Here is an 11,113-nt window from a genome sequence, read left to right as displayed (position 1 = left end):
AGGAATCTGGGAGTTGTAGCAGTTCACCACCCATCCAGAGAGCACTGCAGCCAGATGATGACCAGCCTACGACAGATCTGGACCACACTTGGTACACAAACCCAAAATGGCCAACTTTGAATACTGGCAGGGTTTGTGGAGGATTGACCCACCATTCTGGGAATTGTAGTTCACCCACTGAGAATATCTAACAATCAAAGACAAATAATCCCTTTTTCAAATAACCTGGGCATCGCCGGGTTCCCAAGCTAGTATCTGATAAAGATCACTCCAGTCAAGACAGAATACAAAAAAGGCTTTCTGAAACCATTAACAGCATTGCCAGCAAATAGGAAGACCTCTGGTAAATATGAACCCTGCTGCAAGCATGTCAGTTGTCCAATAATTATATTCTTAATGACTTGAGCTTGCCTTAATGTCATTGGAATCAGTCCAGGTGGTCAAAGGGGAAGAAATTAGCATTGTAACAGATAAGGGGACAATGCTAGGACAGCAGGGAGCTCCAAGGGCTTATCAGATTTAAGCAAGAGTTGTTTTGTAAGGAAAGTGCCATGATCTCAGGAGACCAGCCTTCAACTGGAAATGATTGTCCTGTTTATAAATATGCATTGCTTCTCTCCTCCCTCCCACGCATGTTATTATATTTTTTGACAATACTCTTGGTTCTCAGGAGTCACAGAAGTTATTTGAGGCAACAGATTTCCTCTTGAATTTTTTTAAGGATCTTTAGTGTATTTTTTGTTATTGAACCTTGTATTCATTAGAGGCTCAAATCCCTTCCTGTGCCTCCTGTGCTGAAACAGAACAAGAAGTAGGACCAACACAATTAAAGCTATCAGAGAACCACCAATGGTGGATCCAGCCGTAAGTGCCCAAGCACGGACCTCTTCAGATGGATCTCGCATAGCTGTAGCCAAAATCTTCTTTAGAGAGAAACATTTCCTCATTGGTGATGGGTGGGAAGAAAGTCCCCCATGACCTTCTGGCAATCAAACTAGTAAGGTGTGGGCTACACAAAACTGCAGTTAGGTGGATCTGTAATTGGCTAAGTGAACGAACCCAAAGGGTGTTCACCAATGTGTCTTCTTCATCTTGGAAAGAAGTCATGAGTGGAGTGCTGCAGGGTCCATCCTGGGCCCGGTTCTGTTTAACATCTTTATTAACGACTTAGACGAAGGGTTAGAAGGCACAGTCATCAAGTTTGCAGATGACACCAAACTGGGAGGGATAGCCAACACTCCAGAAGACAGGAGCGGAATTCAAAACAATCTTGACAGACTAGAGAGATGGGCCGAAACTAACAAAATGAAGTTCAACAGGGACAAATGCAAGATACTTCACTTTGGCTGAAAAAATGGAATGCAAAGATACAGAATGGGGGATGCCTGGCTCGACAACAGTACATGTGAAAAAGATCTTGGAGTCCTTGTGGACAACAAGTTAAACATGAGCCAACAATGTGATGCGGCTGCTAAAAAAGCCAACGGGATTTTGGCCTGCATCAATAGGGGTATAGTGTCTAGATCCAGGGAAGTCATGCTTCCCCTTTATTCTGCCTTGGTCAGACCACACCTGGAATACTGTGAAGGGAGATGTTGACAAGCTGGAATGTGTCCAGAGGAGGGCAACTAAAATGATCAAGGGTCTGGAGAACAAGCCCTATGAGGAGCGGCTTAAAGAACTGGGCATGTTTAGCCTGTAGAAGAGAAGCCTGAGAGGAGACATGATAGTCATGTATAAATATGTGAGGGGAAGTCATAGGGAGGAGGGAGCAAGCTTTTTTCCTGCAGACTAGGACCTGGAACAATGGCTTCAAACTACAGGAAAGGAGATTCCACCTGAACATCAGGAAGAACTTCCTCACTGTGAGAGCTGTTCGACAATGGAACTCTCTCCCCCAGACTGTGGTGGAGGCTCCTTCTTTGGAGGCTTTTAAGCAGAGGCTGGATGGCCATCTGTCGGGGTGCTTTGAATGAGATTTCCTGCTTCTTGGCAGTGGGTTGGACTGGATGGCCCATAAGGTCTCTTCCAACTCTACTATTCTATGATTCTAAAGGTACTATATTGAACATCTGGTTGTGACAAATAGGAACAGGGTGAAATTGTTTCATCCATTCATCAAAAATTGCATCAGTAAGGGAATGGAAGACCACATAGACAGGATCATTGACTGCAGAGTTAGGGAGAGTACCAGTTCCATTCAGAACAGAGTGAATCAAGTTATGGAGACTTACGACTAGAATGTACAAAGTCCCATCTGGTTTCTCAAAGCCTTCCAAAGCATTCCTAAAACTAGAAGTAGAATTCTGAAAGAAGGGAGCCTTATCAAAATCTTGAAGAGAGAGACACTTCTGAACATCTTCCATGGTTGGTAGCTGATCACCAGGTTTGCTAAATGGGCTCCTCTACAGAAGACCTTCATTGGTTCCATTGCATAGTTTCACATGATGGTTATAATCATCCAGATTGTTGCATACCATTTCCCACTGTGAAAATATTGAATTTTGACTTATTAGGCTTGGTTTGTCTGTTCTTGATGCTCCAAAACGTTGATGAGTACACACGTCACACTCGTTTCTGCCCATTGCAAAATTCCAATAAGGCAATGTGAAGGACTCATTGCCAATCATCCGCTGCTACACCACCCTTTTCCTGCTCTTCTTTTCCAGAGAAAGACAGGCTTTGTGGAGGGCAACCAGGCCACAGAACCGTAATGGTGGCTCCGCCCCTTGCAAGATGGCGGCAGCACCAGGGGCCTCTTTTCTTGGAAGAAGGGAGGCTGGCAAGACAGGTATCTTGTTCCCAGAGGCAGGGCCAGGGTGGAGGGAACCAAGGATGGAGGTCGCGAGGACAGCCAAGCACCGAGCACGGGAGATGTAAGTTTTGAAATTTTCTGCAGTCCTCTAGCTTTCACCAATCTGTAACATGTATAAACAAAAATAGAAACCTGAATATTTCTATGGGATGATTCAAAGTTTCAATCCTTGAATACCAAAATCCCGATTTGCTATCAAAACATTCTTATTGTTGGATAATTGAGTGCTAACTGCAAAGAAGCAGCCAGTTTTCTTCTCAAATTGCATTTTCACAATAAAACAACCCAAGCAGAAATTGCTTGTTGTTCCTGATAATTCTTCTGTAGCTTTTCTGGAGGGATGAGTTAAAAGATTTTTTTTTAAATCTCCAATGGTTTGCAGATCTGCTGATGCTTTTATGTCAGACTTGATTCTCCAAGACAAGGAACCTGTTTAGCGAAGGGGCTCAACACCTTGGAAAGAACAGAGCAAGATCCAGGGCAGATACATCGGACTTCTGAAATGGAATGGTTTCACTGGGAGGATCATTTGAGGGTGGAGACATTCTGATATGCTTGTGGATTCAGCAACCTAATTGATCTATCAATAACATTTACACTCCAAGATTCTTTCATTAGCTTTTATGCTGAGAAACCATTGCAATTCACCTAATTTCCCCAAGCCTATTGTTTTAAGAGTCATCATCCTTCACAGAGGCAAGCAAGGCTGTAAATAGCCAGACTATAAAATAGCTCATGACATTAGTGTACATCAGTGCAGGTAACTTGGTGTCTTTTCATATTTTTGGACGATAGTCAACTCTCTGTATCCACGGATTCTGCATCCATAGATCCCACCACACATGTCTTGAAATGTTGGGGGGGAAAAGCAAATATTGATTTTGCCATTTTACATAAGGGACACCATTTTACTACATCGTTGTATATAATGAGACGACCATCCAGACATCCATCGAGGGTTCTGGAACCAAACCCAAGCAGATACCATGGGTCCATTATACAAACTATAGAACCAGTTACAAATATTGTGGACTATCATATTGTGTAGTGAACGATATTTGGAGTATACAGAAACAAGAGTGCATGGTTTGTCTGCATAAGGTCCCATGTTGAATCCATGGCATTTCCAGACAGGGTTAATAAAAACTTCAAGAACTGCCACCACAAACTGTGGAAAATACTGAAGTACAAGATGGACAATTGTTTGGACAAGATTAGGCAGCTTGCTATGTTCTGAAGTAGGGGAGTACAAAGGTTTTGCACTTCAATCAAAAACTGTCTCAACCCAGATGTTTATAAACATGTGGTATGAAGTTGAAGTTACTTGAGATTTAGCCCCAGATTCTGAAGAAAATAACTTTTTTGAACTGCAATTCCCAGCCAACACGACCTGCCCACATTGCTTGGGGGAGTCTAGAACTGAAATCCCAAAATTAACTTCCTCAAACTCTGTGTCACAAAATTAGGGCTGATTTTTGAGAACAAGTATGTTGACTTGACAGTGTAAATTCTTTTGATGTGTTTATAATCAACATCTCAGTAAAAAAAATCACTCCACTCACCAAAATGTTTACAGGTGTTTACATTTTTAGATGGGAACATTTCTTTGGGATTGTGCATGCATGCAAAAATGTCCTTCGTGTATACCATGTCTTCCCAACAACAGTATTTCAAAGGAGGAAAGAAGGAAAGATCCAGACAGATACATGGGTGTTATGACGAACATGGCATCAAATCTGGTGAATATTTAGCCAGCAAATGAAATTGTACCTGGCATCTATTCAGCAGTTTTTAATAGTGTAAGCTGGGCTTGCAATAATGTAACTGCTATGGATTGATGTATGTGGGAGAGGTTGCACTATAGAGATGGGCATGGTATATGCAAAGGACATTTGGGGGCCCAAATGCAGCCGTTCTTCATCAAATGAGCACTCCTTCTTCCTTATGATTCCATCATTTGGTGATTTTCAGAATTTGTACTGGTATATCTTAGTGTGTGAAGTTGATATGTTCCTGGGCATTACTTTTAAAACAGAAAATTTGATACCAAAGGTAGAATTAACATGAAAAGGAGAAAAATAAGCTTCTCATTTCACAAAAAAACAATATTTCACCAAGTTGCAACAAACTTCTTTTTGTAAAATGAAACAACCAGGCCAGCTAAGCCTTGCCTATGTGAAGAAAAACATTTTAAACCTTTTAGTGATCACTTGAAAGCTTCTTCAAAATGCATCCCAAGATTCCCCCCCCCTTTTTTTTTCACTAGTCTCTACCTTCCTTAAAATGTCTATTCTGATAGCCAAACTTATATATCTATGTTTCTGTAATGTGCTAGGGGCTAGCTAGTGAGAGAAGTATATCTGTTCTTTTTCTCTCTCTTTGATTGTTCATGTGTGCTCAGTAAAGGGTTTTGAAGGAAGCTGCTGTTTACCTTGCTTGTTGTAGGCAAGCACACATAGCTATGGCAGAAATGACTAAGGGCACTTCCAAACTACAGTTAAACCCTCACTGAAATGGGTATAAGAAACCCACTTTGGCATGGGTTTAAGTCCCCCTCCCCAAAAAAAACTGGGCTTTCCTGCTGGGTGGCTATATACCATCCAGCTACCTGAAACCCCCCCCCCCCCAAAAAAAGTCATAAAAACTGTTTAAAATGTACTGGTTTGCTATTAGGCCTTCCTGCATGCCTCCTGGATTGTACCATTTACATGTGAGGAGGCGGGGAACCCAGGAGCGATTTGGCCTGGTAAGTTTTTAACAGTTTTGGGGCTTTTGGGGGGTGGGAGGGGTGCCATCTCTCAACTTTGAGCTCTAGAAGCCCAAAAGGTGGCAGATGGATGTGGGGAGTGGCCCCCAATATTCGCAGGACTACCCGGTAGTCTGTCCCCCCAGGGCCCATAGCCCATTAAAACTAGACTTTTCAGGAAGGCCCGGATTTAATGGGCTATCTAATTAATTCTGGATAATGCAGGGTTTTCCTGCTTTGTCTCAAATTAATTAGCTTTTATCCGAGGCATTGTTTGGACAGCTCCGGGAAAAGAATGAGAGCTCGCACATTTTGAGCCCTGTCTGAATGGGCCCTAAGTAGACTCCCATTCTTTCCCAGCTGAAATTTTTACTGTATTTTTTTATTACAGATATGCTGCTGCAACCCATCACTGAAAGTCTGCGTTCCCAGCCATCTTTCCCCATACTCTCAGTGCAGATACTGCTACAAATCTTTCAACAAGCAAGAGGGCTGGTGCAGGTGTAAAAAGCATTTGTAAAAATGAGCTTTTCTTTGTTGGTGGTTTTGTTAGCTGAGAACTTTTATTATAGGTTTTCTTTCTGTTTAAAAAAAAGAAATTATTATTTTAAGATTCAATTACTGGCAACAGGAGGTTTAAAGTAAAATATGCTGGTATTTTTCATTCCACCTTTTTCTCTTTGTTCCCATCCACCACTGGAATGCGGCTTCTGTGAAGTTCTCTGAAAATAAATATGGTCCTTAGAATGAAAGAGATTCCTCACCCCTGCCTTGTGTGTTTATTCTCTGTACAAGAGGGAATAAAGCCACAAACACACACAGCCTGTTTAACCCAGAACAGCAGCAAATGATGCTTGGCCACAGCCAGCCACACAAGGGCTGGGAAGGAAATTTAATTAATAGGCTTTGTACCAATTAACCATAATGTTGAGCTGCTTCTATGTGCAAGATCTGGTCTTTGCTCGAGCTCTCGTGCCCATCCTTTATTTTCCCAATGTATTTATTGAACATTTCATTGTTCTCATCACTGAATATTTTGTTTTTGTCAGCAAATTTTGACTGTTCTGACAAATCCCATTCATCAACTGGTGCTGAAACCAACTGGGGCCTAAAGACCATTTCCAAGTGTTGGAAGAAGCTTTTACTAGGAAAAGCAAGGTGGGGGTGGGTTAAAACATAAACAGAAAAGGCAGGAGGAAAGGGAAGAAAAAGAATCTGAAAATCAAACCACAGGGAGAAAAAAAAACCCAAAATTATTATGGTCTGTGTCTTTTCCTCAATGAATAAAAGAAACCCTTTGAAAGTATGTCCTTGAAATATGGCTGTTCAACGTGCTAGAGACAAGTATATAGGATTCATTTTCTCTAGATAATAATGTATATTTAAGAGAGCCACAAAGAGATGTCAATGCTAATTTAGTACATCTATTCCATTACATGCCGTTAAGTTTTCCTCCTTGACAACCTCGTCTATTATGCTTGCCGCATTTCTTCAGAATCTGATTTGTGAAAATATTCCAACTCCAATCAAATATAATGATATAAATCCCACTGTATCCAAGTGGCCCCTTATTTATTTGAGACACAGTCCCTCCTTTCACATCACAGTTCAGTAATAAAGACTTGACCCTTCTGACGAAGGATCGCTGAGTTGAATTGTTTTCTTGTAAACACAAAAGGAAAGAATTGGTTTCCATGAAGGGACTAACAGCATAATCCTGTTTTCCTGGAAGCAAAGCTGGATGGATTAATCTATTTCTGACCTATGGTCCATTTGCATATGGTCTTATCTACATGCATCCATCTAAAAAAAAAAATCTGCCCCTTTAATTTAAATACATATCTTTGAATGCATTTTGTCTGCACAATTTCAATCCAAACTCAGATTAGTTTTGAAAGACACACAATTCCTGCACCAGGATGTTATTGTAGCAAAAAAGGGCATGTTTATCATGGCCACATGTTCACTTTTTTATTGAATTTTAGCTACACAACCACAGCAGTTGCAGGGATTTTTTTTCTTTTAGCACATACAGTAGAGTCTCACTTATCCAACACTCGTTTATCCAACGTTCTGGATTATCCAACGCATTTTTGTAGTCAATGTTTTCAATATATCATGATATTTTGGTGCTAAATTCATAAATACAGTAATTACTACATAGCATTACTGCGTATTGAACTACTTTTTCTGCCAAATTTGTTGTCTAACATGATGTTTTGGTGCTTCATTTGTAAAATCATAACCAAATTTGATGTTTAATAGGCTTTTCCTTAATGCCTCCTTATTATCCAACATATTCGCTTATCCAACATTCTGCCAGCCCGTTTATGTTGGATAAGTGAGGCTCTACTGTATGTGTATATCCAGGTAAAACCTATTTTCTTGTCATTTTTCTCACAAGGTCCCTCTCCCAGTGGATAATAACAATAAAACTTTATTTATATACCTCCGTATCTCCTCAAGAGGACACACAACGGTTTCCAACATAGCAAAACATTCAATTGCCAAAAAGAAACCATACAACAAATTAAACATAGTAAAAAAATAAACATAAAAGAAGAACATGCAATTCAAAACAACCACCAAAATTAAAATCCAGTTACAAAATGGTCCATCAACAGGGCCAAAATACAGTGACCAGGGCTTCAGGGTGGGCATGGCCAACTATAAAGTGCTAGGCAAGACTATACAGCTCCCTTGCTCTCCTTTCCTTCTTTTTCCCCTCAGTAACCTCATAATCCCTCCTTCCTGGATGTGTATATATAAATGTGTACGTGCCTTGTCTGTTGAGAGAATTAAATGCAGCTGCAGTGGCACAATGGATTTTGTGCTACTGAACTGCTGACCTGAAGGCTGGCAGTTTGAATCCGTGAGACGGGATGAGCTCCTGCTGTTAGCCTAGCTCCTGCCAATCTAGCAATTTGAAAACATGCAAATGTGAGTAGATAAATAGATTTTTGCCTTCAACAGGAAAAGGCAAAAGGACACTCCAAAACATCATGCCGGTCACACAACCAGGAGATGAAAACGCAGGCTCCTTGGCTTCGAAATGGAGAAGAGCGCCTCCCCCAGAGCCAGAGATGAGCACTGCCTCCAGAGCTGGAAATGAAAGAAGACTTTTCCTTTGTTTGTGTATTTGTGTCTCATTGTAACAAGGCATTGAATGTTTACCTGTGTTTGTTTATATACTGTAATCTGCTCTGAGTCCCCTTGGGGAGAAGGGCAGAATATAAATAAATTATTATTATTATTATTATTATTATTATTATTATTATTATTATTATTATTATTATTATGGGGCCCCTGGTGGCACAGTGTGTTAAAGCGCTGAGCTGCTGAACTTGCGGACCAAAAGGTCCCAGGTTCAAATCGGGGAGCGGGATGAGTGCCCGCTGTTAACCCCAGCTTCTCCCAATCTAGCAGTTCAAAAACATGCCAATGTGAGTAGATCAATAGGTTACCTCCTGCAGGAAGGTAACGGCGCTCCATGCAGTCATGCCAGCCACATGACTTTGGAGGTGTCTATGGACAACGCCGGCGCTTCAGCTTAGAAATGGAGATGAGCACCAACCCCCAGAGTTGGTCACGACTGGACTTAACGTCAGGGGAAACCTTGACCTTTACCTTTATTATTATTATATTCACTTTGCCTGTCCTCACATTCCCTTTATAGCCACTCTGAAGGTCGACTTCTGCTTGATTTTTCCAAAGATGCCACATCATGCTGCTTCATTAAAAAAAAAATTGAATAACAAGCAATAAAACTTTTCTTAAAATTTGGTAGACATCTTTCTGGAACACATGTGGCCAAGCAACATTGGTGTCATCAAGATGGCAACTGTTATTAATGAAGAGCACCACACAAGCTAGGAGAGGATGCAACCGTTTTCTTTTGCCTGAGCTGATAGAGGAAAGTAAAATTTCACCCACTCCTGTACTCACTCCACTTTTCATTTGAGTATTTTTGCACTTTTAATAGTTTGTAGAAATTTCAATAAGCTGGTGACAAAGGAGTAAAGGAGGAGAAAGTGGGACATTTTAAAAGCATCTGGGAAAGTGGGATGACAGAGGATCAATCAAGACTGTTGCTACTAAATCAGGTGTATAGAAAATAAGGAATATATATGCCATTTCACAAATAAATAAACTGTAAGCACTCTTTGGGTTGTTGTATGTTTTCCAGGCTGTATGGCCATGTAGGCACTCTTTTCTTTCTTCACTTCAAATCTGTAACAGATGAGATAGATGTGTATATATTCTATTTTCTGTAAGTACATAAAGAGGCTAAACAAAATCTCTAGATGCCAATCTTCTTCATGCCACAACCCCCTAATACAGTTCCTCATGTAGTGGTGACCCCCAACCATAAAATTGTTAACTGTAATTTTGCTACTGTTATGAATTGTAATGTAAATATTTGATATGCAGGATGTATTTTCATTCACTGGACCAAATTTGACACAAATACCCAATACGCCCAAATTTGAATACTGGTGGGGTTTGGGGGGGGGGTGATTTTGGCATTTAGAAGTTGTAGTTGCTGGGATTTATAGTTCATCTTTAATCAAAGAACATTCAGAACTCCACCAATGATGGAATTGAACCAAACTTGGGACACAGAACTCCCATGACCAACAGGAAATACTGGAAGCCTTTGGTGATCACTGACCTTGAGTTTGGGAGTTGTAGTTCACCTACATCCAGAGAGCTCTGTGGACTCAAACAATGATGGATCTGGACCAAACATAGCACAAATACTCAATATGCCTAAATATGAACACTGGTGGAGTTTGGGGAAAACAGACCTTGACATTTGGGAGTTATAGTTGTTGGGACTTATAGTTCACCTAATATCAAAGAGCCCCTTGAACCCCCACCAACAATAGAATTGAGCCGAACTTCTCACACAGAATCCCCATGACCAACAGAAAATAATGGAGGGATTTGGTTTATTTTATTTATTATTTATTTATTTACAGTATTTATATTCCGTCTTCTCACCCCGAAGGGGACTCGGGGCGGATCACATTGCACATATAAGGCAAACATTCAATGCCATAACATAGAACAGAGACAGACGCAGGCACGGGTGGGCCTCGAACTCATGACCTCTTGGTCAGAGTGATTTGTTGCAGCTGGCTGCTAACTAGCCTGCGTCACAGCCCGTTCCTAAGACCATCAGAAATATGTGTTTTCTAATGGTCTTTGGCGATCCCTCTGAAACCCCCTCATGACCCCTCCAGGGGTCCTGACCCTCAGACTGAGAAATGCTGCTCTAGATAGCTTCCATCAAATGCAGAAGACACCATTTTACACCATTTTAACTGGCATGGTTCAGTGCTATGGGACCCTAGGATTTATAGTTTGGTGGGGCACCAGTACTCTTGGCCAGAGAAGTCAGAAGATATTGTGAAATGACAGCTCCTATGATTCCATCATATTGAGCCAATGCAGTTAAACTGATGTCAGACTGCATTAATTCTACAGTGCAGATGCACCCAGGAAAAAGTGCTTTGTATGTGTTGTATAATGCAAAATACCATTTTCTC

The 11,113-nt window shown here is 41.0% G+C and overlaps 1 pseudogene; it reads right to left on the bottom strand.

Annotated features, from left to right (window-relative positions):
* Positions 1-716: 716 nt before the first annotated feature.
* LOC100561273 (L-dopachrome tautomerase-like) lies at positions 717-3,360 on the bottom strand (annotated as a pseudogene).
* Between the last annotated feature and the right edge of the window lie 7,753 nt (positions 3,361-11,113).

The sequence above is a fragment of the Anolis carolinensis genome, chromosome 1 (assembly GCF_035594765.1).
Source record: "Anolis carolinensis isolate JA03-04 chromosome 1, rAnoCar3.1.pri, whole genome shotgun sequence".
NCBI lineage: Eukaryota > Metazoa > Chordata > Lepidosauria > Squamata > Dactyloidae > Anolis > Anolis carolinensis.
This window is presented reverse-complemented; position numbering and strand designations above follow the sequence as displayed.